This window comes from Canis lupus, chromosome 34 (assembly GCF_011100685.1).
Source record: "Canis lupus familiaris isolate Mischka breed German Shepherd chromosome 34, alternate assembly UU_Cfam_GSD_1.0, whole genome shotgun sequence".
NCBI lineage: Eukaryota > Metazoa > Chordata > Mammalia > Carnivora > Canidae > Canis > Canis lupus.
Genome location: NC_049255.1, coordinates 23,483,014 through 23,499,511, shown reverse-complemented (window position 1 = coordinate 23,499,511; position 16,498 = coordinate 23,483,014). Strand labels below are relative to the sequence as shown.

The 16,498-nt window shown below is 37.6% G+C and overlaps 1 long non-coding RNA gene across 1 annotated transcript in view; it reads right to left on the bottom strand.

Moving 5' to 3' along the window:
- LOC119867448 overlaps positions 1-8,808 on the bottom strand; it is a 352,855-nt gene extending 344,047 nt beyond the window's left edge. The window contains exon 1 of the long non-coding RNA XR_005383558.1: positions 8,709-8,808. This is a non-coding gene — a long non-coding RNA (uncharacterized LOC119867448). The remainder of the gene's footprint in view (positions 1-8,708) is intronic.
- Positions 8,809-16,498: the final 7,690 nt, after the last annotated feature.

Below are 16,498 nucleotides of genomic sequence, written 5' to 3'. Positions count from 1 at the left end.
GAGGGAACATATAGTTGGCTTATTCCTTTGGCTTGGTTACAGTTCACAAAAACAGGCTTTAGGGTAATATTTGTATGTCACAGATGCCAGCAAATTATTTATGGCATAAAAGAATAGAAGCATATGTCTATCTAGATAAATCAGCATAAAAAAAGTACATTATTCACTTCCTACACTGATTGCCACTTCATGAAATCTCTCAGATGTGACATCATCAAATTCATGTTGCATTGCCAAAATTCCACAGAGATCAAATCAAGAAAAAAATGGCCATTTTTAGGAACAGATTAATGATATAAAAGTTAATGGTACAGTCATGTTTTATTTACTGGAAAAAGTACAATTGATGAAGGAAAAAACAAACTAGCAAAAATGAGGAATTGTTTCAACCTAACTTACACTTGTTTTAAGAAGATTGCATACTCAGAATTTAATCTATAATAGACAAAACCAGTAGAAAAAGAAAACTCATTTACAAGAGTTTAATTTTAAATTTTTATTATATTTTCCTGATAGTACTAATATTTAATGCATGCGCAGTGAGTCATTGTGATTGATAAGGGGAACGTTTTTCTGAATATTTAACAATTTACTCTCACAAGCTAGTATGAGGCCCCTCCAGCACACTATGGCCAGATTCTGGGTCTTTTTCTGTATGTAAAGCAGCACTGAGATGGGAATTGCATGATGTGGGATTTTTCTTCTGTCCCTGGTATATGTTTCCCATGGGACTTGAGGTTAGCTACTGCAGGTGTCTCAAGTTTCAAGATTCTCAATTGGAGAATGTGATGGGTGAGTTGATGATCTCCAAGGTGCATTATGGCTGTACTGTACAGTAAAAGGCTTTTTGGCAGTATTTTCCTATCTCAGCATTAGCGACAGCATGGGATCATTCTGTGTTGGAAGTAGTGAGGAAGGGGTATCGTGTGCCTTGAGGGATGCTTAAACAGCATCCCTGCCCTTACCCTATTAGATGCCATAATGTCCCTCTCCCCTGCCCACCAAAAATGTCTCTACACATTGCCAAATATCTAAGAATAAAATACAGACTCAAGAAATTGATTTGAAAATCATCTCTTAGGTAATTGTAAAATCTTAAACAATAGTGGAAATCTAGAAACATGTTTAATGTTAAAAAAAGAAAGAGGGGATCCCTGGGTGGCTCAGCGGTTTAGCACCTGCCTTTAGCCCAGGGTGCGGTCCTGGGGTCCCGGGATCGAGTCCCGAGTCGGGCTCCCATCATGGAGCCTGCCTCTCCCTCCTCCTGTGTCTCTGCCTCTTTCTCTCTCTCTCTATCTTCTCTCTCTCTCTCCCTGTATCTATCATAAATAAATAAATCTTTAAAAAAAATAAAAATTAAAAAAAGAGAGAAACTCAAAGGACAAACTAGAACTTATTCTGTTACAAATGACAGTTACCTAACTCAAACTAAAGAAATAAGAGAATTTATGGGACCCCCTAGAAATGAGAGCCTGTTAACACCAATATATAAGGGGTCAGAAAATTATATGCTCACGAAGGAGACAAGAGAACAAGCAACAATGCAAAAAGAAACTCAGAAAAAAAAATGGTATAACAGAAGTCAAGAGATTCATTATCTTCTCTCAACTCCCCCAGCCTTCCTATCTTTAAGACCCAGCTCAGCTCTCTCATTTTCTTTGAAATCATTACTCTTGATGATTACTATCATTGTTGTCTCTGATTCCTTTTCTTAGCAACTATGCTAAGTAAGCTTGCAATTAAGTGAATTCTTTTTCAGCAGTTGCCGTTTTGTAAATTCTATTCTTTCAACTAGATATCAATTTTTGGGGGGATAAGGACCTGCCATGGTGTTGCAGCCCTCCAGAGCCATTGACTGGACTCGGTGTCCTTAGAAAGTCAATAGACATTTCAGTATTAACTGTTGATTGACTCCGTCATTTCAGTGAATGTTAGTGAGTAACTGCCATGTGCCATTCCTTGCTTTAAGTACAATAAGAAAAATAAAGATGCCACATGTGGTCAGAGCAGTATCAACCTCATACACTCTCCAACAGTGCCCCCTGTTTCCACCATCTGGCAACATGCTAATTACCACCCATCTAAAAGGAAGGGAGGTAAACCTAATTTCTTTTTCTCCCCAAAGTCAAACTTAGTTTCCCACTTAAACATTCTAGAACATGCTTATAATTGTTTCCCCTTAACCCAATCTGTGCTTCCAACAAGAAGATAATATGTTACTTAGAAATCATACCATATGGGGAATTGGAAGACTTATTGCTAGTCTTGCATCACCATTAACTTTTACTATGAAATTTCATGAAAGCATTGCCCTTTCTGGTCCTCAGTTTCCCCCCTCCATAAAGTAAGATGGCTTGATAAATGATTCCTAGATGCCCTTCTAATTTCAACATAGGATTTAGTGATTTAGTCAAGTAAGGCATTCTACTTAGTGTTTGCAGCAGCTGTGAAATCAAACGCATTGCGGAAGATGTCAATACACAGACACACATTTTGATGATTAGAAAAAGTTAATTTGGTAAAAGTGCCAAATGAGTATGTAGCTTCATAAGAAGTCATACCATAATAAGTCATAAGACAACATCTCTTTCAAGGCAAACAGATGTAGTTCATCTTGGCAATAGATAGAGGTGGATAGACCTATGAATACTATTGCAACTAATTCTGCTTCCAGCTACCTTGAGAGAATGCTGAGGTTGGCAAGACAGTGAGGTGGGCAATAAATTGCTTTTCAGCGAGATGGATATATTTTACTTTCTATCACAAGACTGCCTAATAAGTGAGTCCCTTGAGCACAGGTTGGCTTCTATGAAACGTTATTTAATCTTTGCATTTCATCTCTTTAATTTAAATAATAACCCATATTTTACTTTTTCTGCAGATAGCCAAGGTTTGTCATCACAATGTCCTGCTGCAAAATCAGTCCTTCCTATCAGATGGTTGCCTATTAGATGAGTCTTTTGCTGTGGGTAGGAACACCTTGCACATATATTTTACGCCTACTTTCAAATGCTAATAATTATGAGAAAGGAAAAGAGAGTTGTTGACTGTCTTTGTTTTGCAGGGTTCCTAGAAATTAAAGACTGTACACAATGACCACCAAGTCTAATGTGCAAGCTATTTCTATTTTAAGTTATGTATATGCACATCAGACCCTCATATTTGCAAGATATAATCATCCACAAATGACTTTCATGCATTTCTAACCATCACTCACATAATAATAATCAAAAAAGAAGAATTAACTGGAACGCTTCTACCCTAATACCGCCTATTAATAAATGTTGTTGTGGCTGGTATTTCCTTCCAGCCTTTGCTCATGTGCAGACCTAATTTACAAAGCTGAAGTTGCAGCTCAGATATAATTTTACATTTGGCTTTTTTACATTGCATAATAGGAAACATTTCTCATTCTGCCTTACAGTCATTATAATGTAAAATGGTCGCTTAACATTCAATTTCTCATGCTCGAACTAAGCCAAATGGTACTTATTTACCATTTCTTACACCCAGGTCATACTTTTTGGCCTCAGAATCTTTGCATGTGCTATTCCTGAGACTTTAAATGTAGGCCCATCTTTGCATGGTCAAATTCTGCACATCCTTAAAGTTTGAATTCTAAAAGTATGACTCCAGTGGAAATCTTCCTAATCGCCTCTTCTCCTGCCCTCCCCAGGCACGTATCACTTCCCCTTTCTCTGAATTTCCAATGAGCTTTCATTTGCTATCTTTTCATACTTGGGTTCCCCACCCCCCCTTGAGAGACGAGTTTGCATAATATGCATCTCTTCAGCCTAACTAAAGACTCTTGGGCACGTCTGATCCTTCACTGGGTCCTCTATAGCAACTACTACATATTAGAGCTAAATTAATGCTAATAACATGAGTGATATATATTCTGCACTCATTTTCTATAGCTGCCTTTAAATTACTGAAAAACAGAGGGAGTAAAACACAAATTGATTATTATTATTATTATTTAAAAGATTTTATTTATTTATTCATGAGAGACAGAGAGAGAGACAGAGAGAGAGAGGCAAAGACACAGGCAGAGGGAGAAGCAGGCTCCATACAGGAAGCCAAATGTGGGACTCAATCCTGGGACTTCAGGATCATGCCCTGGGTCTAAGGTAGGCGCTAAACCACTGAGCCACCCAGGGATTCCCCCACAAATTTATTATTTTATGGATATGTAAAGGGGAGGTCTAACCCAGGTTTCACTGTATTAAAATAAAGGTGTCAGCAGAACTGTGTTCTCTTCAGGAGGCTCTAGGAGAGGATCCATGTCCTTGTTTATGTCTTTTTTCCATAAGTACACCTTCTCACTCTGACTTAGTTGGGAAAGGTGCTATGCTTTTAAAGACCCATGTGATTAGATTGAGTTTGTCTGGATAATCACAGATAATATCCCCATCTCAAAGTTTTACATCTGTGAAGTTACTTTTGCCCTAAAACGTACATAGTCACAGATTCCAAGGATTAAGACACGAATATCTCTGGGGCACCATTCTTCTCCCTAGCACAGATGCTCACATTAGAGTTAAAATAAAACAATGCTAAGTATTCTAGAAATGACTGGGAAGATCCCCTCCTTATGCACTTAAAACAAACAAAATCTTGATATTCAGAAAAGGACAAAAATCTTGCCCAAAGCTTCGATCTTGCCTCACTATGCAGCAATCTTCCCATTTAATTACTACATCTGTCTCCAATACCCCAGGTCCTTATTAGAAAGAGAAAATACTTTATTTGAGATGCTGTGCCAGGCTCAGTGAGATATAGATATGTGCTCAAAATTATGCAGACAAAAAGAGAATGAGCCCCTCCTTTTATGAATCCTATTCTAGTGCTCTCCCTTACACCACTCACATTACTATCCCACATAAGCTCAATCAGCAAATATTGGAAATATCCAAATGATAATTCACAGTAACAGACACGAATTTCCTTCCAAACTTTTCAACAATTCCCAAAGGTTTATTAATAAATCTAAGTTAATTACATTTACTTAGGGGTTGAGAGTAAGGGTTTTGAACTGTCACTGCAGGAGAACATTCTGCCCCAGACAGTGTGGACAATGAGGTTATACATTCCCTTCAAAGTACTATAAAGTATATCCTTCTTTGGCTGCCCCAGAGCAGTGCAAATCCACCAATTATATGGATGAAGGGGGTGAGCATGATATCAATCACCACTGCTGTACCAGCAAAAGATAAGAAGCCCCTGGTGTTTGGGAAGGGGAAAGCATCCAGAGGAAAGAATTTTCTGATATTAGATTATTTTACACAATGAAAGCTAACAGTTCAATGACCCATTGGAGTGTACATATGACTTTCACATCTCTCTCGTTGATTCTTAGAATATCTTGTGAGGAAGGAGTCTTTTTTTATCCCCAATTTATAGATTGGTAAAATGAGGCTCTGGTTAACCTTACAGAGGTTATGCAAGATCCTCTCAAACATAGTTTCTTCAACCCAACGTCCCCCATGCTGTCATATTGCTATAGAGAAATATCTTCATATAAATATATATTAAGATGTTACAGTATTTGTCAAGAGCCTATATAAGACAAGAAATGAGTATAACTGATTTTTGACTAGCCTTTTTCCCTACCTCCCCTTTCCTAATTATGTCTTCAGGGAGATCTCATGAACAAACTATTCATCTTCCATATAAATCCCACCATTTCTTTTCTATCTTGTAAACTAATTTTTCTTGTAAACTAATTTACTATCTGTTGAACACAACCACACCCAATGAGTGCACCCATGTCTCCCAAGCAAGAACTGCTTTCAGCAGAGCCCTTTCTGGGCACCGCTACCTTTGAAGGGTCCGCATTTGCTGCTTCTGGCTACGTCCATGTCCACTGCATATAGTAACTGTTTCCACTACATTCCATCCTGTTCCAGCTATCCTTATGGACTGTGATGTCTAACAAACCCCACAATCTCCATTAGGCCCTATTGCCAATATTAAGTATTGTTAAAGTCCTAGAGATTTCACTTTGGGGCAGAGTTCTGTAAATATTCCTTACTCTTTTTGTATTTTATTCAGTCATCAAATTATCAAAGCAATGATCACCTGCACCCTACCTGCCTTATAGAAATTGTAAAAATAATTATCTTACATTTCACTTGTACGCATCCTCTCTAGGAGTTAGATGAAGTCTACAGGAGACCTCTCTGCTCTGACAATTAAAACCTCATTTCTCAAACAGTCCTGATCTATTCTCTCTTTCCTTTGACATTTTCTCAAAAAGGATCCTCACTCTCTTAGGCAGAGTTCTGAAAGGCTCATTTCCTCATGGTCCAGACATGAATTGATCTAAAATATGGCATGACTTTGAACAATTAATGGACTGTAAGAAAAGAGAACTCATTTGGCTTTGACTTGCAGAAAATTCTCTGTAAAGCGACTCAGATTTAATGTTTTCAGATTACATTTCCTTTACTTTACAAATCCAATCACACAAGTTGGTACTGCAGTGAGTAATATTTACATAATCCTAATAATGTAAACATTGTTCGGTTTTATTTTTTGCTACTTTATAAACGAATTGTACAAGTCTCAAGTGTATAAACCGTAAAAATTAAGGAAAAATTCTTAGAAAATGGGTGATAAAAGAAGGGAAGAGATAGATAGGAATAGCTTATATATGAGCAAACAGCATCTTTTGTTTTTTGAATCAGCTGCTACTGTTAAAAGTTGGTTGATGAATCAAGAAATGGAGTTATTATGTTTATTTCTTATGCGTGGATACCAAGCACCTGCCAGAAAAATGTAAATCAAAGAAAGGTAAAAGGGATTGCCTCTTGCACTGGATCTGCAGGGATTAGATGGGGTGAGGGACTTTTATTTTTATGTTATGCTCTGCCATAGTATGAGAATAGAGAACATTTGGGGGATCAAGCCCTTGTATTTACTTGGATAAATTTCTTTTTTTTAACATTCTCATGGAATTCACCTGTCCTAGGAAATGTCCGTGAACTACAAATTGAAGAGCACCAGCCTATCACAATAGGAATTCCCAGAAGTTTTCTCACTCCCGCTGTCTTCCAGACAAGAACCAATCACTTGCCACCATAAAGGGTCCTATAATCTCAGAGAAACATATTCTTGTCTAACTCTGACTTCTCTGCCACTATCGTCCTCTGCCTCTGTAAGCCATGTTAAAGGCCTGAGCCTGATGCCAGGCCCAGTGAAGAAGGCCTGTTGTGATTTCTAAACACTGAAGTTTCTCAATTATTTATGAATATGCTTTCATGAAATGAAGGCAAAATCCAATGCTTTCTACAAAAGAAAATTTTGTAATCCAGGTAAGCTGAAGTACATCGCAAGTGTGATGAGGAAACATGCAAACCTCTCAAATGAGGAAAGGGTGGTGCCTTCAGCCATTTTTTGCTGACTGGCTTCCAGTCCAGCACTACCGCAGCCCTGCCTACCAACTGTCTCATCCCCCAGAGGATTGACGTGCATTTTGGAGCAGTTGTGCACATGTTAATAAACAGCATATGAGAGAAAACTTGCTGTCTCTCAAAATCATAAGGCAAATGTTTGTTAAACAAAGAGTAGATGTAAAGTTTTTATAGTACAACATCTGGCAGGCCCTGAAAACAGAAATTATACACATACAATAAAAAATGTTAAGGGGCTCCTGGGTGGCTCAACTATACGACACTTGGTTTTGGCTCAGGTCATGATCTCAGGGTCCTGGGATAGAGCCCTTTGTCAGGAGCTGCACTCAATGGGGAGTATGCTGAGGATTCTCCTTCCCTCTGCCCCTCCCTCTGCTCATTCTCTCTCTCTCTCAAAAAAAAAAAATCGTTTTAAAAAATGGTAAACTGAAGCACCAAAGAGGTTTGTTTTTATGTTGTCGTTTTTTTGTTTTGTTTTGTTTGCCAAAATCACACAAAATGAGGATAGACAAAGAGACTATGGATCCAATTGCCCATCAGGCTCTTACCATCCTCTCCAGGAGGCAGAAATACAGAAAATATCTTTTATATATCCAAATTATAGTCTACATGTGATGTCTATTAGGAAATAGGACATTTTGTGTATCATAAATAATTAGTCATAAACCCTGTCTTCAGGTCTGTTACTGAATGTTATTTTTCCCTGTTGGATGAATTTTCAAAATTATCTGGACCATCTAAAGCCTGTAAAGCACCAAAGTGTTCTTTTCCCTTGTTTCTTTCATACTGTGAAATAATTCTCCCAGCAGTTAGATAGCACTTGGGTACACCGTTGATTTGTAGCCTGCAATGATCTTTTCTTATATATATAACCGTAAACACTAAACTTTGGTTGGCCCATCTAGGGTATGATACTGATTCCAAGATAGCAAGGGATTAAGTGAATTTCAAAACTTCAACTCACCAGATGAGGCCCAGAGATTATATCAACCCATATGGGTTTAAACTGCAGAGTCATTCAAAAAAATATTGCTACCATGCTCCAAGCCTGGAAGTGATCCCTGATCATCTTTGACATTTTCTAAAACAGAAAATTATTTGGCTTTATTTTAAATGTCACTCCTCTGCAGGTGAAGAATTTATTCATTTATGAGAGTGCAGGATGGAACAAACCGTGCTGAGGCACACTGGCTACAGAAAGTTTAATGGAAGAGGCTACATTCTTGGGAAATAGAATTCAAGTGTTTGCTGAGTCATTTGGAGGAAATTATCAAAAGAAAAGCTCCCACTTACTCTTTAGAAGCAGCAGGGTGTAGAGGGAAGTTTCCTGGTTCAAGAGTTAAAAGAAAAGTATGAGTCTCAACTTCATCACTTCCTAGCTTGGAGTCTCTGGGAGAGTCAACCACCTCCATAGGTCTGTTTCCACATCTGCAACAGAAAAGAGAGGACCAGCTGTTTGGTCTCCTCAAAAACCTTTGATTTCTCAGAAAGCCATTTAGTATCTTATTCCTGGTCTCCTCATCTGAAAAATTAAAAGGCTTAATTTCCATGCCCTGATAATCTTTGAATCCTTGAGGATGCATTTCAACATGTGGATGTGAACCTACTTTGAAAACCATAATAGACAACAAAATATAAGATATTTGTTTGATTAATTCAGATAGTTGCAAAATCATAATATGTTTTTAAAAACTATTGCCCTCATTTGCCTAAAATAGTATTTTTTAGAGATGGAAGTTGGTGCTATAACCTAATTTGCTTGGATTGATGGACTATTTATTATTTCTTTACCTATGTGCACATGTTATCTCCCAGGAACAGATATGGAATTTTCTTTCTGGACAAGAATATGAATAGTTGAGAATTTGGATCAGTCATCCTCTAAGTATGTATCTAAAGCCTGTAGAATGGCCACTGAAATAAAGGGAAAGTGACAAGATGTAATTTTAGTTATGAGAATCAGCGCCTTTCTTTTTTCCTTTGGAGCAGTGTCACACTCATGTCTTCCGAGAAATGCAGTGGTATTTTCTCTCCAGAGCTCACAGCCATTCTGAAGCAGCTCCTTGCTTTCTTATGTGGGGCTCTTCATTTTTTGGCCCTTCTGCCATTGTTCATGGTTATAAATTTGGCATCACTAGAAAGAATTTCTATGATGAATATTCTTTGTAAAAACATCTCCCCTGACATTTCTCTGGGCATACAAAACTCTTCTCTATAATATCTACTGCCACCCCTATCAAACTGAATTTTTCACTATTCACTGTATTATTGCTTACTTACTTATTTTTGTTCATGCTGTTTCTCCACATGGGGATTCTTTCGCTCAATAGTTGCATGATGAAATCTCCATCCTTCAAAGTCCAATTTAAATGCCAAATACTGGATGAAGACTTCTTTGATGTTCTTGAAGGCTTGAATGTCTCCATTCTCTGGAATTACACAGCCTTTTATCCCAGTCTTAGAAGAGACTTATTACTTTTCTTCTTGATGCTTATCTACCTTTCTTATCTGCCCTTTTACAGATTACAGTGGCTTGAGGGCAAGATGAGGTCATTAAATTATTTTCCCAAAAATCTGGCACACACTAATTAATATGTGTTAAATGAATGGGTATAGATTATTAAATTTAAATGCTATCAACCGTCTCGGTTTTCACCATGCTTCTGGTAAAACCAAGATCCTATTGCATTAATAACGGAATCTTATTAGTTCTGAGTCTCTAATATCTACAGGAAATTCAATACCCTGCAGAGAGAGTCCTTTTCACCTCAATATTCTTGAAAATCACCCAAGGGGTCAGCTCATATTTTGCTTAGGATTGTTTGTAATGTGCTGTAAGTCTTATTCAGCTGATAATACCTCATGATGCTTCAATGAAAGTAAGCTAAAGATGCCTTCTTCACCTGACCAGAAAGTTATTCTAAGTGAACACATCCCAGAATATTTCTGCACGCTCTTCTCTCTGTTGGTTCTCATGCTTTCCTTCTCTGTACGTCAAAATCTTAGCCATCTTTAAAAAGCTAGGTCAAATGCCTGAAGAATGCCATCCCTAATCTCTTTACAAGATTTGATGCTGCCTTTTTTTTTATTCTACCTTTTTTGAACTTTGATTAGCACTTTTTATTAACTTCCCCCAGCAATAGAGCTAACCTCATCACTGCTACTACCATCACCAACTCTTCTTCCCTAACCCTCTGCCATACCTCTACCCCCTTCAATACTCCACAATACCTACTCCCTGTTTTTTAAGAACAAAAGGCAAGTGTGTTTCAAATTACCAAGTACACAAATTTCTGCTTTGATAGATCTAAAGCACATCAATTGCAGAGAACAAATTCAATGGAATTTCTGCCTTTGTCTTCCAATTACTCTATCTTGACAGTGCAAACTATCTGGTAGTCTTAGACGGAAGTAGAGTACAGAGGCTAAGAGCTCCAGAATCCTCCCCTTTACTAGCTGTGTATTTTAGCCTCAACATTCTAAGGCACAAAATGTAAATAGGGCTGGCTACACAGTTTGGAAATGCAAATTGCAGGACCCTTAGGTTGGAGAGACGGGCTGATCAGTTTCTTCTTCCTGTGAACTTGTCACTCAACCCATGGTGAATGGCTGATCCGCAAAATATTGAAACTTTCACACTTGAATGAGTTTAATAAGTTGCCTGCCCAATGCTCTGTGAGTGGAGAGCAATGGTGAAATGCAGCCCTCTAACCAGCAGGGTCACCACTCTGGGCAAAGAGCAGCAGTTTGTCTGGGGGCAGAAGGAACAGCCCAAAATCTGTCCTACCTTGGGGAAGCTGGGGAGGTGTGGGGAGCAGGACAGTGCATGTGCCCAGGCCCCAACCCCACTGCATAAGTTCCATTGTCCCACCAGGCTTAGCTTACAAAATATAAGTTCAAAATATTGAATTATTAAGAATTTCAAGATGGGAACCAACTTCAGAACATTGAACGTTAAGGGCAGGGCTTTCTGAGCACAAGAACCCAGAAAGCTGCACTAGTTGCAGGCTCCTTAAAGCCCCACTAAAAATAGTAATCAATCTCTAGGGTTGATGTAAAGGCTACATGTGCAGCATGTGCTGGGTAGTGAAAGCCCATTTAAAACCTCCAGATTTAATTTATTGCTTATACTGAATCATTGGATGCCAAGCTATGAATATGGAGATAGCTTTAATCTGAATAGTCCTCCTTTCTCATCCTGAAATTATATCAAGAAAGAGAGAGAGAGAGAGAGAGAGAAAGAAAGAAAGAAAGAAAGAAAGAAAGAAAGAAAGAAAGAAAGATTGAAAGAAAAGGAGGGAAGAAGAAAGGAAAAAAATAGATCAAGTAAATCCCATTTGTAATTTAACTAAGACACAGAAAAAAGGAACAAATTCAAAAACATAGTCTAAAGCAGCTGAACATGGCCTTAGCTCCATGGGACAGAGAGAGTGGCATAAGGACAGTGGTGCATTATAGAGGAAGCAAGTTTCCAGATGGACTGAAAAGTAGCAGAAAGAGCCAGAAGAAAATGTATTTCTTGCGGTCAGAAGCCCACAGGAAAGATTTAGAAAGGTATATATTTTAAGTAGGGATGAGATGAAATAGATCAGACTGAACCTACATATGGGGTGAAAGGCAATGATAAAGTGGAAAAATGTCAAGGAGTGAGAATAGTTCAGCCTTTATAAATTCAGAAAGATCCACAAAAACACAGCACCTGATAGTAAGTGGACCAGTCATGTCTCTTGGACAAAAACTCTGTCCTCTGGTTGCATTAACCAGCAAGAGAGCTGGGGAGCCCAGGACAGGAAGAAGCCCTCCAAGGCCCAGCAGTTTTGTTGAGGGAAGTCAAGGAGGTATATCCTCACAGCAAAGCCACAGTGGGGTTCTACTTGAAGAAAACAGTTGGTATCATTCGTATTAGAGGGCAGAAAGTTCGAGAGACAAATCCTGGAAGGTTTTGTGCCCTCTTCCCTCTTCCCAAACTTTCGCTACACCAGGAAATTTGAACTCATTCAACCATATATCCTAAGAAAAGGATCTGACACAGCCTTGGTAAAAGATACTATAAGAAAGAAAAGTGAAAAAAAGAAACAAAACTTACTGTCAGAAAAGACAAAAAAAAAAAAAAAAAAAAAAAAAAACAAGAAGAGGAAGAAGAAGAAGAAGAAGAAGAAGAAGAAGAAGAAGAAGAAGACGACACACAGTATATTGTCAGGTAACATACGAAAATTGTAAGCAAAAATCTATCATTAAATACAAAACTCAAATAAAGCAGTTGTGGCAACTAAGGAAAATCACAAAATAGAAATACAAGAATTAAAGAAAGAGGCAAGATAAGAGGAAGAAGGGAAATATAAGCTGCCAGATAGGAAGAAGCATAAGGAAGAATGACACTGTGGAAAATACAGTAGGGGAATTGCAAATAGAAATAAGCAAGTTAAATAAAGAAATGGAAATAAAATAATGAGTGAAAAATGATAGCTATGGAATGGGATGAAGATGGAATAAAGAAACATGAAATAGAGTGAAAATAACAGATTTAGAAGAGTGGCAAAGCAAATCCAATATAAACATAATTGAGACTCCAAAGGAAAAACTGAAACTATGACACAGAACAAAAATTTTAAAATATGATGGAAGGAAATTTTTCTGGCATAATAAAAGGCTTCAATTTACATATTAAAAGAGTAAATCATGTTTCAGGGAAAAGTGACTCAGACAATTGACACTAAGCTATATCCTAAAGAAATGATTTGACTTTACATATTTAGGCAGCCAGGCAAAAAACTCAAGTTGCTAATAAAGTGAAAAAGGCACAATGGTCTCAGATTACTCTGTAGCTACATTCAAATAGCAGAAGATGAAGAAACACATCTTCTGCAAGGGAATAAAATGTGATCCAAGGAATTTCAATCCAGCAGACCAAGCTGAGTTACAGGTGTAAAGAAAACAGATTAACAGCTGATCCCAAGAGTCTTCCTGGGGGAAAGAGGAACAAAGCAAAGCAAAACAAAACAGAAAGAAAACAACTGAAGGAAAACCTTTAGGTGACCAAGAGAGGACAAGAGAAATGTAGAAGGAGTGGCAGTGAAATGGAAGAAGACATTTGATTCCAAAACAAAGACAGTTTTGAAATGTTAGGAGTGGGTAGCAGAATTATAAAAGCTGATGATGTAGAAAAAAATACAATGACGTAACTTGAAAGTGGGAAGGTGGGAAGGAAAACAGAATTTGAGCAAAGCTAGGAGGTGGCCTCTGCAGCAGCAGCTGGGACTCAAGGGACAGCATCTAAAGCAACAAGGAGTGGCTCAGTCGGTTAAGCATCCGACTTTGATTTGGGCTCAGGTCAGGATCTCAGGGTCAGTGAGATAGAGCCCCAAGTCAGGCTTGGGGCTGGACGTGGAGCCTGCTTAAGATTCTTCTCACCCTCTCCCTCAGCCCTTCCCCCACCGCCTCTCTCTGTCTCTCTCTCTCCCTCCCTCCCTCCCTCTCTCTCTCTATATATAAAAAAAAGTAAAAATAAAAAAAATAAGTGACAAGAAAAGCAAGAGAAGAATAGGCATCTTTCACAATACAAAGGTAAATACTAAGAGAGTTAAGAGTAATAACTATAGTTGGGAGAAAGAAAATACACGCTGTAATAGATACTTTGCAGAGGCTTAGAGAATTCAGTATTATACAGTGGATAGCTATAAAGGTAATTATGAGAAAAATAATCACAATCATCTTTAATAGCAGGAGAATCACAAATAAAAAAGCCAGAGAAAACAGTTCAGAAGACTTAAAAATATGTAACAGAAAACCTAATATAAAATTATTACAGAGTTAAAACCAAATATATCTGCAATGAATGTAAATAAACTTATTCACTTGTGTAACTGAAAAGATTTCACACTGAAACACAAAGTAGTATGGGAGCACACACACATACAAAGTCACACCTAAGGAAAGTGATTCAGAGAAGTTTAAAGTAATGAATGCACAAAGGTATATTAAACAACAGCAGAGTAGAAAAATATGGGTTTATATCAGACAAAAAGCTGATTTCAGGTCAAAGAGTAGAAAACTTGTCAAAGCAGGACAGTTTGTGATGCCAAAGAGTGAAGATTACTATGAATTCAGTTATGAATATTCATAGGTCAAATAATATTACAATAGCTTTCATAAAGTAGAATTTGAAGATAATACAGAAGAATTGGATTAAGACATAGTAAAACTAGGAGAATAACTTACTTCTCTTAATCCGAGAGAGATCAATATTAAAGACCTAAGTAACATAATCAAAGAGGTATCTGATTGATGTATATTAAAATCTGTTTCTAAAAAATAAGAATAAACTTTATCTTTAATTGTTTAGGTCATATTCAAGGAAACTAACATTGAAAACGTCAATAATTCCCCAAAGTGAAAATAATATAAAACACATTTTCTAATTTCAATACAATTAATTCTAGGCAATATCAGCAGAAAAAGTTTAAGTTACCTACCTATTTAAAAATACAACATATCATAATCAAATAGGGTTTATTCCAGAAATGCAAAGGTGTTTAGTTATCAATAATTATCAAGTCAACAGATCTAAGGAGAACTATCAATTGATGATATTCAGTTAGACATTTGAACAAATTCATCAAAACACTAAATAAAAAATGAACTGGTGGATACTATGCTCTACTATAATATAATGTCACGTGACATAAGATAAGATGACATAACAACCATGATTATGAGGGCTATAAATTTCAGCACAAATGCCAGCACCACACTTGAGAGTGTCACACAAAAGGAATTTGCATGAAACTCAGGGCAAAACAGACATTCCCGGTAGGGCATTTTCACTTAATATTGTACTAACACAAAAAAACGAAAAATAAATTATAAGACGAAAAATTGGAAATGATTACACCTGTTGGTTTGCAAACATTGAGGGGTTCCTTACTCACTGGGCCAGAGAGATTGAAAAGAAACAAGCCACTGCACATGGGTAGGGGCAGCTTTACCAAGCAGGCACTTACATTCCAGGCTCATCTTGGAGCTGCAAGACCTAGATTTCTGCCCACACCACCAGAATCTTACAAGTTGACAGAGAGGCCTTAATGGGGCTCAATCACAGACACCTGTTCAGAGGCTGTCATCACCACCTCCCTCCCTTCAGGCTGTGGCCTCGGGCAGCGCCCCCTGTGGGAATGGGAGGATGACCATATGTTCCCGGACAGAGGAGAGAGTGATGCCTCCAGGTCCCCGGGTCAGCTTGAGGGTGGGCCAGTGGTCAATCCTCCCTGTGACTTCCTCTACCAACATATGTGATACTTGCAAACGATACGATTACATTTGTTACCTGAGGAACTAAAAGAGAATTCAGTCATGTAGCAGGTTACCAAGCTATACAGCAGAAATCAAAAGAATCCATGTACACAGAAGATAAGCTAGAGGATTAAATGGAGGAAAAGTACATTTTTTTTAACAGCAGCAATACATACATACATACGATAAAATTCTTGTGAAAACCTTAAGAAATTTTCATCTTTTTAAAAGATTTTATTTATTTATTCATGAGAGTCACAGAGAGAGAGAGGCAGAGACCCGTAGACAGAGGGAGAAGCAGGCTCCCTGCTGGGAGCCCAATGGGAGGCCTCAATCCAAGGACTGGGGATCATGACCGGAGCCTAACGCAGATGTTCAACCAGTGAGCCACCCAAGCGTCCCAATAAATTTTCATATCTTACACAAGGAAAACTTTAGAACACTATTGAAGCTTTCAAAAGAACTGAATTACAAGAGGTCCCTCCTTCCTAAATAGGAAGAAGCAACATCAAAAAGATATCAATTCCCTTAAATTTCTTTATCTTGTAACATGATATTTAAAAAATAACTAACCAGCTTTTGTTGTTTGTGTTTTTGTGATGATGGTATCTTATTTTCACAGTTTGCATGTTTTTCTGTATTGGAACTACAAAGCTAATTTTAAAGTTCATAAATAAATAAGCAATAATAGAGCTCTTTAAAAGAAAGTAATAAAGGGTGTCTCTGTTGACAGATATTACAATATATTTTATAGCTTCTATGTCTAAAAAGGTGTGCTTTAAAAAAATAAATAA